Raw genomic sequence first — 18,859 nt, 5'->3', positions numbered from 1 at the left:
TCTTATAATGTATAATTATGTTTTTTATATATATAAAATTTCTACTTCTTAATAAACATTGTGGGGATTTTCAGAATGGCTGAGTGAGCATGGAAAATATTAACCTACCCAAAAACAATATTAAAGAATTAAAGAAAAGTATGATGACATAGTGTATAGTTAGCACTCTCCTATTTCTTTGTAAATCTCATATTTTGGTTGAAAATTGGATATTTTAGATAATATATTGTACAAACTCTAGATTCTGATTTCTGTCCCCAGTGGTTGTTATCATTTCTGTTTGTCCTTTTAGTGGCTATGATGGTTAATACTGAGTGTCAACTTGATTGGATTGAAGGATGCAAAGTATTGATCCTGGGCATGTCTGTGAGGGTGCTGCCAAAGGAGATAAACATTTGAGTCAGTGGGCTGGGGAAGGCAGACCCACCCTTAATCTGGTGGGCACACTCTAATCAGCTGCCAGTGAATATAAACCAGGTCGAAAAACGTGAAAGGTGAGACTGGCCTAGCCTCCCAGCCTACATCTTTCTCCCGTGCTGGATGCTTCCTGCCCTTGAACATCAGACTCCAATTTCTTCAGTTTTGAGACTCAGACTGCCTCTCCTTGCTCCTCAAGCTTGCAGAGAGCCTATTGTGGGACCTTGTGATTGTTTAAATTAATACTTAATAAACTCTCCCCATATATAATAATCTGTATAATTTTATAGATATATTAGTTCTGTCCGTCTAGAGAACCCTGACTAATATAGTGGCTTACTTGGAGTCATTTTGCAGAGTCTACATATATGTCATAATACTTTTATTTAATTCTTTAAACATAGTTTCTACTATTTTAAACGTATTTGAACCCTAGAAATTTAAACATTTTTAAATTGAAGCCAAGATTTCTAGGGGTTACCACTGAGTCAGCATAGCTTAATGGTCAGCCTATGATTAATTGGAAGCTGTGTATATATATAATGAGCAGGTGTTGAAAAGTATAATACTTGGAATGAAATTTCACCAGAGGGGCTCAAGAATAGATTTGAGCTGGCAGGAGAAAGAATCAGTGAACTTAAAGATAGATCGTTAAAGAGTATGCAACTTGGGTGGGCATGGTGGCTCACGCCTGTAATCCTAGCACTTTGGGAGGCAGACGTGGGAGGATCACCTGAGGTCAGGAGTTTGAGACCAGCCTGGCCGATATGGTGAAAGCCCATCTTTACTAAAAATACAAAAATTAGCTGGGCATAGTGGTCGGCGCCTATAATCCCAGCTACTTGGGAGGAATAGCAAAGCTGCAGATGTAAATGCATCCATAGCAATAATTACATAAATTAATGAAATCAAATGACAGAGCTAGGTCTCTGTGGTTCTCAGAATCCTAAGATGGCCCCCAATATTCCTGTTCCTGGTATACACTTCTTGTATAGTTTCCTCCTCTTGACTGTAGGCAGAACCTGTGAACATGATGGGAAATTACTCCCATAATTAGGTTACTCTGTATGGCAAAGGTAAAGGAATTCTGACACTATAATTAAGATTTCTAATCAGTTGACTTTGGGCTAATAAAAGGGAAGATTATCCTGGGCAGGCCTGGCCCAGTCAGGTGAGTCCTTAAAAAAGAGAGTCTTGTGTTGAAGAAGTAAGCTACCGTTTGTGAGAGGGCCTATGGAGGGAGCCACATGGCTGGAGCCCCTGTTGGGGATGGCCTCTAAGAGCTGAGGGCAGTCCCTGGTAGACAGCTAGTAAGAAAACAGGGCCATCAGTTCTACAGCTGCCAGAAAGTAAATTGTGCCAACAACTGGTGAGCACGGAAGAAGATTTCAAGCCTCAGCTGAGATCACAGCCCCAGCCAATGCTTTGACTTGGTGAGACCCTGAGCAGAGACCCAGGTTGATGGACTGGATGTTGTGTTTGTGTCCCCCTGGAAATTAATATGTTGAAACCGTAATCCCAAGGCGATGGTATAAGAAGGTGGGACTGTTGGAAGGTAATTGGTCTTGAGGGTAGAGCCTTCATGAATGGGATTTGTGCCCTTATAAAAGAAACCCCAGAAAACCCTCTTATCCTCTTTCTGCCATATGAGAATATACTGAGAAGGCAGCAAGTCTGTAACCCGGAACAGGGTCCTCCCCACAGGCTGACCATGCTGGCACCCCGTGGTCAGGCTTCCCAGCCTCCAGAACTGTGAGCAGGAAATTTCTGTTGCTTAAGGCCTCAAATCTATGGTAATTTGTTATGGCAACCTGATCTGACTGGGATACTCAGCTAACCTATACCCAGAGTCTTGACCACAGAAACTGTGAGATAATAAATGGATGTTTTTATTATTATTATTATTATACTTTAAGTTTTAGGGTACATGTGCAAAACATGCAGGTTTGTTACATATATATACATGTGCCATATTGGTGTGCTGCACCCATTAACTCATCATTTAGCATTAGGTATATCTGGAATTGAACAAAGAGAACACATGGACACAGGAATGGGTGTTGTTTTGACCTGCTAAGTTTGTGGTCATTTGTTATGCAGCAATAGAAAACAATATAGCCTTGAACTCAGGTCTTTCTTGTAGTTCATTCATACTCTGAACTACTCTGCTCTATACCGCCATTCAGAAATTGGTTGTGCATGTACCACAAAGGCCTAGTTGACATTTTTTGTTTAGCCTGGAAAGTATGTTAAAACATTTTTTAAAAATTAGCTGTCTTGGGAGGCCAAGGTGGGAGGATTGCATGAGCTTAGGAGTTCAAGACCAGCATGGGCAATATAGTGAGAACCAGTTTATACAAAAAACCAAAAAAATTAAACAAAAAATAACTGCCTATATCTAAATATCAGAGGATTTCACATGCAAGTCGAAATTCATGGCTTCTCTTGAAAAACTGGCAGACATGGCATCATTGGCCCATATTACCACCTAGGAAGAACTGGCTGGAGGTGAAAAGTCCCTGCCTTGTTGAGACAGGGTCTGAGCCCTGTAGTTCGGCACAAGCCAGCTTCACCCTATAAGCTTCATTTATTTAGGTGACCCGCATGGCTGCAGTTAGACATTTGAGTATGTAAGTCCTGATATCTAACTTCAAAGTTGATCACTGCTTGCCTCAGTTTTGTTTCTAGTTCAGTCACTGTTTCCTTTCGCTCTCTTCCTGAAACAATGCTACAAGAATTTAGATCATAAATCCTTTGGGAATGAGTGCCCAGATCAGAGTTGGATATTAATTTGAGAAGAGAAAATGAACTTTGGTACTATGGATTCAATTAACTTGAGTCTGGGAAACTCTTCCTTTCACTGAATTTCTTATTACTGTAGGATTTCAGTTTGGCAAAAATCCTGCATTCTTTTGTCCTTTGAGGAATAGATGGTGAAACGAGCAGCGTGTTTTGTTTTGTTTTTCTTTTCTACCATGGAACATGAGGGGAAAATGCCATGAAGCCTCAAAAGGAAGGCTCCATTGAGGTTGTGTAGTACAAAGAATGAATGGTTAAGTTTTTAAATTGATGCAAATTAACATAAAATATAAAACAATTTTTGGAAAACGATATAAATGATGCCAATTGCGTCCACTCATGTAAAAGAAAAAAATTTTCTTTTACTCACAACACTTCTGACACTGAATATGTGGGAATTTTCCCCACACCAACCAATTCTTCAACTTTCTGCACACCAACTGGGTATCCTACAATTCATTTCTGACACTAATTACCCCGTGTGAGCTCAGACTGCACAGGTTAAGGACTCAGTCCCACAAGACTGCCCTCACATTAGGTGCCAGTTACAAGTTCCAGGTTGTCACCTGTACTTTTGACCTATAAATCAGGGGTTTCCACAAGCCACTCCTCATGTTTGATAATTTGCTAGAATGGCTCACAAAATTCAGGGAAGCATTTACTTACATTTATCAGTTTATCCTAGGATATTACAAAGGATACAGATAGTAGCCAGATGAAGAGGTACAGAGGAAAAGGTCCAGAAGGATGCTTAGTGCAGAAGCTTCTGTCTCCATGCAGTTAAGAATCCACCACTCTTCTGGCACGTGGATGTGTTCATCAACTCAGAACCTGTCTGAATCTCATTGTTTAAAGTTTTTATGGAGGCTTAATTACCATGTAGTCATGATTAATTAAATCATTGGCCACTGGCAATTAAGTCAATCCCTATTCCCTCTTCCCTCCCCAGAGGTTGGGAATGGGACTGAAAGTTCCCACCCTCTAATCATATGATTGGTTCCTGTGGCATCCAGCCTCCATCCTCCAAGAGTCACCTCACTAACATAAACTCAGGTATGGCTGAAATGGGCTTATTGTGAATAAAAAAAAAAAGATGCTCTTCTCACTCCAATCACTCAGGAAATTCCAAGGGTTTTAGGAACTCTGTGCCAAGAACCAAGGATAAAGAACCAATATATATTTACAATTATATCACAATGTCAGAGGCCACTCCCCTGGTCTTTGAATGTGGATCCCTTACAGGAAAACAATTGTATCTCTCAGAGAATTTGTAACCTCCTAAAGGGTTATCCTTGCCCACTGCCCAGATAGAGCCAATTTATCAAGAGGGGGAATTGCAATACAGAAAGAACTTAATTTATACAGAACTTGTTAAACAGGAGACCAGAGATATATTACTCAAATCAGTCTCTGAAAATTTGGGGACTAGGGTTTTTCAAGGGTAGTTTGTGGGAAGGAGGAGTGGCTTGGGAATAAGTGCTGCTGATTGGTTGTGGATGTAATCATGAGGATGAGGAAAATGGTTCTCAAGTGCACACTAAGTCTGTTGCTGGGTGTGGCCACAGGACCAGTTGGCGGTTCAGGGTGGAGACATCTGCAGTCGGAAATGCAAAAACCTGAAAAGACATCTCAAAAGGCCAATCTTGGGTTCTACAATAGTGGTGTTGTCTACAGGAGTAATTGGAGAAGTTGAAAATCTTGTGGCTAATTTATTAGTCCTATAATACCAGGCTTGTCACCAGCAAAGAAGGAGGTTTGCTTCAGCAAAGGACTGTTATCATCCTTGTTTCAAAGTTAAACTGTAAACTAAGTTTCTCCCACAGTTAGTTCAGCCTATGCCCAGGACTGAACAAGGGCAGCTTGTTTAGAAGCAGGATGGAGTCAAAGTCCGATCTCTGTCACAGTCATACTTTTCCTGCTGTTATAATTTTTGCAAAGACAGTTTCACATTTACATTGGGGGTAGCATTTACAGAACAGATATAGCACTAGTATGAACACCCATATGACTAGCCCTTGAGGAAGGCAGTTAGTGTGGGGTAGGGATAGATAGAAAGAAATCATTTGCCCTGCTTTTTGTTGTTGTTTTGTTTCCTTTTTTCCTATGCGACACGAGGGAGGAAAACCTTGTGGGCCAGTAGAAAGGAAGGCTCCAATGAGGTTGTGCAGTATGGACAGTGAATGGCTGTTAAGTTTTTAAAATTGGGGCAAATTAACATGAAATATAAAGCATATTTTGGAATATGGTATAAGTAATGCCAATTGTAGCAACTCATGTTTTGTTTTTACTTCTCAAAGATTTCTATGCAATAATAGAAATCACTTGTATAAATTTAGTTTACCCATGATCTCTGGACCTCGCTGTAAGGAAGTCTTTCAGAAAATCAAAAATGTGAGCCTATATGAAATATTTGTGTGTGCATGCACATGGCATACCTGACTTAGAATAAAATTCTACATGTATTCAGTTTTAGAACTTGTCTTTAGTTTTAGAGTCTGTAAAAGGTTGAAAGTGTTTCCCTGTCCATATTAAATGTTTTACTATGCTAAAAAGAACATCTAAAAATCAATAAGGAAAAGACCAAAAACCTGCTTTTTGAAAGAGCTGTATTTGCAAAGCAGTCCCCAAATGCAGAAGGAGCTGAGAAACCAAAGGAGGCAGACAAGTCCAGCTCGTCATCACAGGGTGATTTTATTGGGGAATATAGTGACAGAAGCGTGGTCTCGGGTGGCCAGAATACAGGTAGATCTTTGTGCCATTACTCCCCAGACCCAGAGATTATATACCATAGGGAAGGGTACATGTGCTTCAGAGGGAATGGGTTGGAGTTTGGTCTAAGGGCAGGATTGACAGTAAGTATGAATTTATCAAGGTTGATTTGGTCTAAAGGCAGGATTTTTCGTAAGGATGTGCTCTTTCATACACAAGGAATAATAGGTAAACTGGAAATCTCAGAGGCATTCCTGGAACTGGGGCTAATCAAAAGTCAGCATGGCAGATTGGCATCTAAGATGGAGTTACTTTAGCCTCTACACATCCTAATCAAAAAATGAACAAAACATATGAATAGAAAACTCATAAAATGGAAAATAAAAATGATCACAAGGAATATGAAAAGTTGTTGAATCTCAGTACTAATCAGTGAAAGTTAAATCAAAATAACTAGATTTTCAATACGTTTGCTAATATCAAGTATTGGTGAGGGTAAAGGATACTCTCATACACTGATGGGGAGTATGTACATTTGAGCCACTCTGAAGGGCAACTTCACAGGAACTATTACATTTTATAAGAATGTATTTATGCAGAGGAGGCGTCAGGTTGACCTGCGACAGTACAGCCCTTGGGGGTTCCCTCGCCTTCCACCTCCTGCTCATCTGCTTCACTAGCTATCCCTATGGCGTCGATGTGCAGGCCGTGGCCTGCTGTGGCCATAGCGCTTCTGGCTCTGCTGGTCTGACTGGGGGCGCTGGTCAACACCTACCCCGTCAAACCCGAGGCTCCTGGCGAAGATGAGTCCCTGGAGGAGCTGAGCCACTATTATGCTTCCCTATGCCACTACCTCAACGTGGTGACCAGACAGTGGTGGGAGGGTGCAAACATGTGGTGAGGACCCCTGAGGCCTCCTTGGGGATCTGCTAACCGCACCCACCTGATTTGCATATCCACTTCCTACCCGGGGAAACACGGATTCCCCTCCTGGCCATCAGGGTCTGGGCAGGATTCGGGTGGGGCCCTCCACCCGCATCTCGGTACCCCCTCCCCCTGGGCTGGAGGGCTGTGTATGGTCCTTCCCTGGTCCCAAAATAAAAAGCAAATTCCACAGGAAAAGAAAATAATGCATTTATGCGTTACATGTAGGAATAATAATTTTTAAAATAACGAGCCCATTCTTCTTGCTTCCTTCAAACACCCCTTCTGGCCACAGTGATAAAGTTCAGGAATATGATCTCAGCCCTGGCCTAAGTCATTCAGCAACTAAAAGTCACTTGGCCACAGTGATTGATTAAAGAGTGGACGTATGACATAAACTGGTCCAATTTTAGCACTTTTATTGGAAATGCTGGGTGGGACACAGACTCTCTCTTCTGGCCATGAAGAAGGAAACATGTACTTGGGATCTGCTAACAACTATTTTAGGACCACGAGGGGATAACTTGCCTGAGAATGGGGCCAACACTAAGGAAACACTGACTTACCAAGCCTTGTCTGAAGCCAGCCCTGCCTCTGGTCTTGTCAGTCACATGAGCAGTTCAAGTTCCTATTTTCTTGAAACCAGTTTGAGTTTTTCTGTTACTTGCAATTGGAAGTATGTTGACTGACACAATAATCCTTCACCAGTCTCAGTTATCAGGACCTGTGACAGATCCTGTGGACTGACTCACTCAATACCCTTTCCAATCCCCTTGTTGCATGCCTTCTTGTATTTCAGAGTCTGGAAAGCTGAAACCTCTATTTCTCACAATTCCTTGCAGCTGGGGTTCTGGATGTGACTTAAGTTCTACTAATCAGAAGTAGCTCAAGACTTGAATTTGGATGTGAGTTAAGCAGAGAGAAACAATACTCAAGGCCAAACATTTACTGGTACAGATCATAGCAAAGATTGTGTAGTCTGGGAATCAGCTGCTATTGATGGTGGCTTTCCAGCTTCCTGATCATAGCAGGAGTAGCAGCTACCTAAAGTAGCTCAGTTCTGTGGTATGGATTTGGAAGCACTCCTGGAAGCTCTACCTAGATCCTTTTTCTTCATCCCTACCCACGATTCTGTAAGCCAGTTAAATACCATAAATTACTTTCTGGTGACATTAGCTAGAAAAGATTCTGTTCTTTGAAAATAAACTCAGATCATACGGGATTCTTTGAGCCTTTGACACTACACTCAGGGCTGTGGGAGCCAGTCTAAATTTTTTCTCTTTTTAAAGACAGGGTCTCACTCTGTTGCCCAGGTTAGAGTGCAGTGGTGTGATCACAGCTCACTGCAGCCTGGACCTGCCAGGCTCAATTGATCCTCCTGCCTCAGCCTCTCAAGTAGCTGGGACTACAGGCATGCACCACGACACCTGGCTATTTTTGTATTTTTTGTAGAGATAGGGTTTCACTGTGTTGCCCAGACTGGTCTTGAAGCAATCCTCCTGCCTTGGCCTCTCAAAGTGCTGGGATTACAGGCGTGACTCACTGTGCTTGGCCAAGAGCCAGTCTATGTAGCAGAAATAAACCAGAGCTAAATAAAAGCATACTCATTTCTAGACATTTGCAATTATCTCTATCCTCACCACTTAAAACTAGGATTTTTAAAAATGTCCTGTCTATACAAGTCCTAAGCTGGTCTGGTGACCCAAGAATAGCCTCTGTACAGTTCTAGTGTCACCCTGCTTTTGCTTGTACTTTTCCCTGAACCTCTACCCTCAATGGTATAACAGGCTCCTCTGTGGAAGGTCATCCATTATTATTACCAGCAAAGAGAATTATGGCGGTAAGAGGACCCATAAGATGCCTCTGGAATGTGAATGTTCCCAGGCATTGTCCAGACTCTCAAATTCCAGCTATGTTTAACTAGAAAAGATGATGCCAAACAACAATTTTCAGGAACAATCAAATGCAGACAGTTTAGTAAATAACTCGCCTAGACCAATTTTCCCTGCCAGAAATTCAGCATTTGATTATGCTTTCAATTTAGATTTTGCCTCTTTGTACTCCAGCGATAGGTCAGGGCATGTAGTGGACTGTCAATAAATACATCCTAAAGAAATGAATTTTGTACCAGCTCTACATTCTAAGATAACAGGTCTGCTCAGAAAACAAATGGTGTCAGTTGGACCCATTCTGTTGGGCTACCATAACAGAATACCACAGACTGGGTGGCTTAAACAACAGAAATTTATTTTCTCAGGATTTAGCCAACATAACCAGGCTTAAAATGCAGTTGTAAGAAGGAGGTCGTGAGGGAGCGATGACTTTGATAGATAGCCCCAATAAAAACCCATCATTCATTCAACAAATGTTTACCAAGTCCCAACCACAAAGTGCTGATGGTGCAGAAAGGAACAAGGTACAATTTTTCTCACAAAAAGTTGTCTGATGTTGGGAGACACACAATAAACATCTAATTCCAATTCATTGTGTTCAGCACTAGGTCACAGTTCAGTGGCAAGGAACCACTAACTCTACCTGGAAGAATCATAAAAAGGAAGAGGACACATGGGCCTGGCGCCAGAAGGACTGCCAATGTTGCATCTGGTAACTCGATGTGTCATTTACCTAGGGCAGCACTGGGTTGCCTAAATAGTCAGATGCCTAGGGCATTAGCAAAGCAGGGGTAAAACAAAAATGTAAATCAACTTTACATTATATATAAAACAAGAGAAAATAAGAAGTTGGTTAGATTATGTTCCATCTATTTTATGGTGCAGTATCATTTTATTCTGAATTACATATGGGGTAGGAAATGGTAGGCATAACTTCTTCTAAAGTATATGTATTCTGGCCAGGTGTGGTGGCTCATGTCTATAATTCCAGCCCTTTGGGAGGCTGAGGCAGGAGGATCATTTGAACCCAGGAGTTTAAGACTAGCCTGGGCGACATGGTGAGACCCCATTTCTATAAAAGATTTTTAAAAAATGTTTAAAAAGTATCCATATTCTGAAAAACAATACACATACACAAAATTGCATAAGGTACAAATGTACAACTAAAAGCTGTTATAAAGTAAACACTATGTAACCATCCCCAGGCAAGAAATAGAACATTGTCTCCAGCATCCCAGGAGCACCACCTCAGATGGCCAGGTGTCTTGGTTTGCCTTGGACTGTTCCACTTTTAGCACAGAAAGGCTCAAATCCCAAGGAAACTCCTCCCTGGGATGTGAAAAGTCTCAGTTTTCTGCAATGGGTACAGAAGATTGGGGGAAAAGTACAAAACCCATACGGTGACCCGCCCCCCCGCCCAGACAGGGAGTGAAAACAGCAGTTTGTAATGTGAAATGGATATGGCATAGATTCTCTGCCTTCTGTAGTTGCTGTGGCCATTTTTTCCCCAACTGCTGATATTGGCAACCATGATTTGCACCTCACAATAATGATCATCCATTGTTGCATCACGGTGACTGATGCCACTTTAGCATGCAACTTAAGTGCATTGAAATTGTGAGCATTAACAAGTTCACCTTTGTATTTGCCTGTGGATCAACTGTTGTGATTTGTATCAAGGTCGTTTAACCTTTCACATCATGAATATTGTGACCATGTGCATTAGTTTGCTAGGGCTACCATAACAGAATACCACAGACTAGGTGGCTTAAACAACAGAAATGTATTTTCTCACAGTTCTGGAAGCTGATAATCCAAGATCAAGGTGCCAGCAGGTTTGGTTTTTTCTGAGGCTTCTCTCCTTGGCTTGCAGATGGCAGCCTTCCTTCTGTGTCCTCGCAGGTCTTTCCTTTGTGCTTGTGAATCCCTGGTGTCTCTGTGTGTGTAGAAATTTCCTCTTCGTATAAGGACACTGGACAGATTAAATTAGGGCCCACCCTAATAGCCACATTTTAATGTAATCACCTCTTCAAAGGCCCTATTTCCAAATACAGTCACATTCTGAGATACTTGGGGCTAAGGTTTCAGCGTATGACTTTTTGGGGGACACAATTCAACCGTAACACCATGTTTTGTAAGAATGCAGATAACAGGTGGGAGAATTGCTTGAGCCCAGGAGTTTGAGACCGAGAGTTCGAGTTCGAGACCAGCGTACGCAACATAGTGAGACACTGTCTCAACAAAAAATAGAAAAATAAACCAGGTGTGATGGCGCATGCCTGTAGTCCCAGCTACAGAGGCGAAAGGGGAAGGATCAATTGAGCCTGGAAGGTAGAAGCTGCAGTGAGCCGAGAATGCTCCACTGCACTCGCAGCCTGGGTGACACGGTGAGACTCTATCTCAAAAAAAAAAAAAATGAAGTTTCATATTATCTTCTTGATTTCAATGAAGATATTAATAAAACCACAGAAAATATGAAAAAATACAAATGAGACTTTTCTCATTTATCTGCATGCTTAGCAGACAGCATAAATGTCAATTGTGTGAAATTCCATTCAATCTATAAACTTTTTATTAAAAAAAATGAAAAGACCTTACCTGCTAAATGTCATGCACACCTTGTACACAATCCTGCTAAACACAGATACATTCTGCTTATCTATAAAATTAAAGGTTTTATAATGAAAGTTTTTGATGACTTTTTAATTTCTTCAAAATATGCAGATGTATGCAGTGGATTTTTTTTACTTTATAGAAATGGGAGGACATAGCCTCCTTAACAGGTGCCTACAATAGCTATCATTGTTGCCAGCCACAGGAAAAAAAATGTTAAAATGTCAGCCTGCCATAAAACCATAATTTCAAAGTGTGGTATGAGAAGAATGTTTTTCTGTAATTTGGAAATACATTGAGAGTATAAATGGAGAAAAGGATGACAATAAAACAGAAATTTATCAGCTGTTCCCCTAAAACTGTTTGAAGACCATTGAAGAGGTCATATGGAGCCTCGGAAAGAATGGACTCATTACAGCTGAGCTGTTCCATGTTATAAGCAGATCTCAACAAAAAACCACATGGCAAAAAATGACTCATTCATGCAGACATCATAAGACTGCTTCAGAACAACAACAAAAAAGGTTACCAGGAAAAGGCAACAACATGAAATAAGACTTCATCAATTTCTCTAATAAAACTGTAACTTATTTGGAATCCAACTGGATTCCTATAGCAATCAATAAGTTCAAATTACCTCTGCCCCTTGGGACCATTTTCCCTTTGAAAGAGAGGTTTAGCTTGTGGTAACATCTATTTATTGGGAGTTATGTAACGAAAAACTCTCCAAAAACTGTTCTTCCTCTACTCTCACCACCACCAAAATCATCAACACAGAAAACTTCTGTGACCAAATGTAGGGGGAGGTTTCCCCACACACCAACAGTGGACACCAGTTGGGTATCCTCTGATTCTCCAAGAAGATAGTGTCAGATCCTACAGGTCGGGCAATCAGTCCCCAAGACTGCCCTCCCCACACCAGTTGCAAGTCTGGGCCTCTGGAACTTCCGGCCTACCTACCGGCTTTAAGTTGGGGTTCCCATGATCCCCTCTTTCAGTTTGATTAATTTGCTGTAGTGGCTCATAGAACTTAGGGAAACACATTTACCAGTTTATTATAAAGGATATTGCAAAGGATACAGATGAAGAGATGTACAGGGTGAGCTATGGGGGAAAGGGTGTGGAGCTTCCCTCCCCTCCCTGGACGTGCCACCCTCCAGGAACCTCCACATGTTCAGCCCTCTGGAAGCTCACTGAACACCGTCCTCTTGGGTTTTTATGGAAACTTCATGACATTAGCATTTCTTCTCCCAAGGTATAGGGTGGGACGTTCTCATGGGAGGTCTTAAGACCCACAGTCAGAAAAGTGGGGGAACGTTAGAGTAAAAAGAGGACAGGAGGTCAGAGGCCTGTTACTGAAGCCTAACACACCCAATATTTTCACAAAAGACTGTAACAAGGGCTATGGGAGTTACGAGCCAGGAACCGTGGACAAAAACCAATATATATCATAACACGACAAAAGCATTTAAAAATGGTAAGCATATTAAAACATGGATAGCCTCATGGATATGATGTATTTATAGATGTAACAGGCCCGACTGACAAACAGCTGACCTACCAAAACAATCCTGTAGACAGAAAGTGGTGGGACATTTCTATAAATCTAAAAACCTGCTGTTGCTAGTAAGTAAAATTCTAAGTATTCAATGCTCACATTTTTGTTGTTGTTGTTGTTGAAAGGCTATGCAGCCTGGCAAACACCAAAAATCAGTGCAGAACTGCAGGTCAAAATGACTTTATATTTGATTGTATGAAATTTTACTACTATATGAAAGAAAAAAATTTTTTAAATGTCCTAATGGTCACAGGCGTTCTGAATTATTATCAGAAAAAAACAGAAAGAATAAATATATCCTACTATATCACAGACCAAAAGAAACATGTCATTACTATTTTGAAAAATCAAATATAGGCAATATCTGTTCAATTAGTCCTCTTGTATTTATATTTTCCTTTTTAATAAGTCATATTTATGTACCTGAAGAATACAGAATATTATAGCCTACAAAATTTAAATATCTAGCAAGAAGCTAAAAAAAGAGTTAAGTAGCTGTATTGGACAGAAACATTATAAAAACATTGGTATATTTTTGTTCCCCGTATTATTGGTTTAATTAGTCTTACTGTTAATTACCACTAATTGCCACTGTTAACTAGTCCTACTAGTGTTTCATTTAAATAACAGAATTGATACACAGAAAAGAAAATAATAAATAATGTATAATTCTAAATAAACACCTATTTTAATATTTTTACGTTAAGGTTATAACACATGTATAATTATTTATTACGTACTATATCATTATGGTTTTCTTTTGTCTGATGTGACTGTGTCCTAGTTTGCTTTGTAAAAAGTTGGTCATCCAAACCACACCACAACCACCACTAACCACCCCCACTATAATATTAATATATAATCTTAACCCATTTATGCCTTAGGTTACAATTTTTTGAATTTTTGCAATCGGACCTTGGTGATGACATTGATATAAATAACTCCCCATGCTTAGCGTTCCAATAATGGAACACTAGGCATAAATAGGCTTAATTTAGCTTTGGCTTAGGGTGTGAGAGTGAAGGGTGAAATGCACATTGAAATTTGTCTGGCTTGTCATCTCAGGAGGCATGTCTATTCCTCTCTCTAGGGAATGTCCTAATTGTGAGGGAAAAACCAAAAGCTGGGAATCAATACATGTAGCCTTGAGTTCCGCTATTCTCCATTTGAGCTATCTCTGAACTTTTGTGGGCCCCATTCCTGTACTAGTCGAAGGCAGATTCCTACTTCCCTCTGACAGTGGTAAGGGCTCAGAAATGTTTGGGAATATAGGGATGGGGCCACTACCCCTTGCTGTTTATCTCTTTCTCCTCAAATAATATTTCTTCTGCTTTGAGGATCACTAGAATTTTTTATACAACAAGTCTGGAGTGCGGTGAGAGATTTTTACTCCTTGGAAATCAAAGTTCTCATTGTGTAAAGGGCCATATGTTTGTGTAGGTTTGCCTGCAAAGGGCAGTAGGGACAAGGGAGCTGGAGTAGGTGATTAACGAGGTTCTAGTTGCTTCCTGCAGAGGACTCAGGTTAGCTAACAAGAGAGTAGCTTCGTTTCCTGGATTCTGTCTATGGGAAGGAAATACACTCCAACTTCAGAGGAAATTCATAACCCTTTAGAAACAGGAGCCAAAACACAGCTGTGCATCTAACCAGGAAGCCCTTCCCTGCTGCCAGTGCTTCCCTCCTCGATGTTGTACTTTGACTCCATAGAAAGGTGAAAATGGATACCTTGGATGCCCTCCTGCCCAAGTATTGTTCTTCCCTCAGCCCTCTGTGGCAGACTGTGAAATGGAAAGGGCACTAGCAGGGAAGCCAGGAGGCTGAGCTTTTCCTTCCAACACTCCCCACTTACTGCTGCCCTACCTTTCTGCCTGCTTTGCTAAGAGGTAGATCTGCAAAATGGGGCGATGATGCAGACCTCACCAGGATGTTGAGAGGATTCCCTGCTAGTGTATGAAGTATCCACACACCAGATGCTCAATGCCTGTCAGCTGTATGGGACTCAACCATTGCCAGGACCAGGCCTTTGAATGCCAAGACCTTTGCCCTCCTTTCCATCCACGATGAAAATACCAGTTGACACGTACCACTTTGTGTATATTAACACATTTTAACCTTCTCAATAGTCTTATGAATTGGGAAATATTGTCCCCATTTACAGGGAAGCCATTTCTACACTAGTCAAAGGCAGATTCTCACTTCCCTATGAGAGTGGTAAGGGCTCAGAAATGTTTGGGAATATAGGGATGGGGCTCTCCTTTGCTCTTGATCTCTTCCTCCTCAAATAATATTTCTTCTGCTTTGCGAATCACTAGATTTTTATTCAACAAGTCAGAAGTGGAGTGAGAGATTTTTACTCCTTGGAAATCAAAGTTGAGACAGAGGGTTGAAGTAACCTTCCTACAGTCAAACAGCTAGTAAGTGATGGAGCTGCTATGTGAACCCAGGTGGTCTGGCTGAAGTGTTTGTTCTCTGGGATGCTGAATGCATCCTCAGCTCTTGCCCATATGTGCAGAGTTCAAACCCAGGATGTGGCAGTATGTAATGTCCCCACCTGCAGGGTGCAAGCATACAGACTGCCCAGAGGCCACACTTTGCTGCATTGGTCCTTTCTGGGCCAAACAAACAAGCGTAGTCCCATTCCCACCACAAGCCATCCACTAGGTTACAGTTAAGCCCATTTTGAGACCCTGGCCTGCCTGAATTTGCATTCGGACCATAAGGAGGGAAACTCAGAAACCCAGATCCTTCTGGAGAAAAGTGTGGAGGAAGTGAGGTTATGGCTGGGGCTAATGAGACCCACAAGAATGAGAAGATTAACCTCTGTCAGTGCCAGACCCTTCCTGGGGCACCCAGGGGTCCATCCTCCAGGGTTCCAGCTCTCCTCAGTGGGAAATGGGCACTGAAACAGACAAAGAGGCAGGTGGTGCAGGTGACCTGCAGCACCCAAATACCTTTGGTAGAAGTGGTGAACCCTGAGGAGTTGCTGCGTCTTCCTGGCCCTTGCCAGTATCCAGCCTATCCAGCCTGCAGGCAGATAAGTCTTTGCTGTGGGACCCGTAATACCACTGACGGCTTGGCCTGAGCTGAGGATTGGGGTGGGGGTAGGAGTGAGGGGTGAGAGAATGAACGGAGTTCCGGGGCCCTCCTCAAAACCCTCAAATCGAACACTGGTTTAGCAGAGTGTTTGTCCTCTCTCTTGGCTTACACACTCTTCTACCCACACGGAAGTTGGCATGGAAAATTAGTCTAGGAGAAGATAAATCTGGCGGGTGGAGGAGAGAGGGCATTGGCACGATTGTTCCAAGATGAGGAGCTGAGACTACTGAGCACTACCAAGAGTGAGGTTTTCCTCATCCAGAGCACCACTTAATAAAGTCTGGACATGGCTAAATGATTTTTTTTTTTTTTTTTAGATGGAGTCTCGCTCTGTCATCAGGCTGGAGTGCAGTGGCATGATCTACGCTCACTGCAACCTCTGACTGCCTGGTTCAAGCAATTCTCCTGCCTCAGCCTCCTGAGTAGCTGGGACTACAGGCGCATGCCACCACGCCCAGCTAATTTTTGTATTTTTAGTAGAGACGGGGTTTCACCATGTTGGTCAGGATGGTCTCGATCTCCTGACCTCGTGATCTGCCCGCCCCAGTCTCCCGAAGTGCTGGGATTACAGGAGTGAGCCACCGCACCCGGCAGGTCAAATGATTTTTAACTACGTACAGTAGCATTGCTAGCCAGCTAGTTAGATATAGCCTCCCCTTGGCCTGGGAACCCCTTCATGGGCTGCTAGACTTCTTAAAAATCCTTTCTCCACATCTCCTGCTCTCTGTGTTTGAGGCTGTTTCCTCTCTGCACTATCATCTTGAAAGCAAGGTAGGTTTTGTAAGGTTTACTACCAGACATGGATCTCAGCCAAGTGATGGAAAAAAGAATAAGGGACTTGTGCCTAGAATACACAAGGGGCTCTTACAACTCAATAATAAAATAACAAATAACCCAATTCAAAAACAGGCAAAGAATCTGAATGGACAGTTCTCCAAATGAGATGCAAGAATGGTGAATAAGCACATGAAAACATGCTCAGACATCATGAGTCATCAAGGATGCTGCAAATCAAAATCACAACGACGTACCACTGCATACCACCTGGGATGGCTAGAATCAAGGCAGATAGCAAGTATTGGTGAAGATGTGGAGAAATGGAAGCCCTCATAACCTGTTGATGGGAACACAAAATGGTCCAGCTTCTTTGGAAAACAGTCTGGTGGTTCCCCCAAAATTAAATATACGGTTACCGTATGACTCAGCAATTCTACTCCTAAATATATACCCAAGAATATTGAAAACATAAGCCTGTGCAGACATTTGTTCATGAATATATATAGCAGCATTAGTCACAATAGTGAAAAGGTGGAAATGAACCAAACGTTCATCAACAGAAGAATGGATAAACAAAATGTGATATACCCATACAATGGAATATTATCCAGCTATCAAAGGAATAAAGCACTGATACATATGCTCTCAAATGGATGAACCTTGAACACATACTAAGTGAAAAAAACCTGTCACAAAAGACCACACACTATATGGTTCTATTCATATGAAAGCCTAGAATAGGAAAATGTATAGAAACAGAGAGTAGATTAGTGATTACTTAGGGCTTGGGGAAGGGGGTGGATGGGTAGGGAAATGATAGCTAAATGGTTTCTTTTTGAGGTGACGAAAATGTTCTAAAATTGACTGTGGCAATTGTTATGCACATATGTGAATATACCAAAACCACTGAACTGTACACTTTTAACGGGCAAATTGTATGCTGTGGGAATTATGTCTCAATAAAGCTATACTTAATTTAAAAATCAAGCATAAAAGGATGGAGAAATACTTAATTTATTCCAAGTGTATATGAGCAACAGAAAGTCTTTTGTCACCTCCTACACACTTCCTAAACACACACACACACACACACACACACACACACACACACACACACACACTGTCCTTCCAACTCACCCATGGCAACAGCATATATAGTGGGTGCTTAAGAAATATTTGTTACCTTGGTGAATATATTTTATATCTAAGAATGGATATACAGGGGGTGGGCCAACAGAGTAATAAAATAACTGAAAGTTGTCTGCTGAGGGGAACAGTGGACAGCTAGATGGGCATGGGCTGTGGTGGAGGGTGGTCACTACAGGTCCTCTCTCTGCATGCATTTTGTCAGCCTGGCAGAGAATTGCTTCCCTGAAATCCTGGGAAACACACCAGTTTTCAGTTGTACCGCTCTAAATTCAGTTGCTGCTTCCTCTCTAGTCAAATACCTTTTCTTGCCAGCTGCTCCATCACAGTCTGCTCCCCCAAGGCCACCATCTCCCTTTCCCTCTCCCAATCCTACTACCTGGATGCCCGCAGTTCCACTAGGAATCAAGCAGACCCTACAGCAAAAAAGCTGCCTTGTGAGCTAATCAGCTTCATGTCACCAGAGGTATGAAGGAGGACGATGGAAGTCTACTTATTGAGAATTTTGGAGAGACGATTCCTGTATAAGATTCCATCACATCTTGCATAAGCATGCTTGACTCATTTAACATTACCAATTTCAACTTCCTTATCTGTAAAGTGGGTGCATGCATGCACATCCTCCCCAAACTGTCTACTAGAAGGTAATTCAGATAGTTTCTGTTTAAACAAACCCACAAATAAGGAATTGCGGATTTGCAAGTCGATAACCTTTCAAAAGCACAGAAAGGACAAAAAGGAAGAAATAACATAGTATTGGACTATAACCCAAAGTATGAAATACATGAGTCCATGATGATATAAATAAATGATTGAACAAATAAATAAATGGGGGAGAAAGGGCAAATTTTCCTTATAGAATGATTCCAAATAATATATGTAGATAATCCCTTCCTCCAAGAGGTGGAGCTTGATATCCTCCCACTTG

The sequence above is a fragment of the Nomascus leucogenys genome, chromosome X (genome assembly GCF_006542625.1).
Source record: "Nomascus leucogenys isolate Asia chromosome X, Asia_NLE_v1, whole genome shotgun sequence".
Lineage (NCBI taxonomy): Eukaryota > Metazoa > Chordata > Mammalia > Primates > Hylobatidae > Nomascus > Nomascus leucogenys.
The sequence above is the reverse complement of the archived record's forward strand: the minus strand, read 5'-3'. Positions refer to the sequence as shown.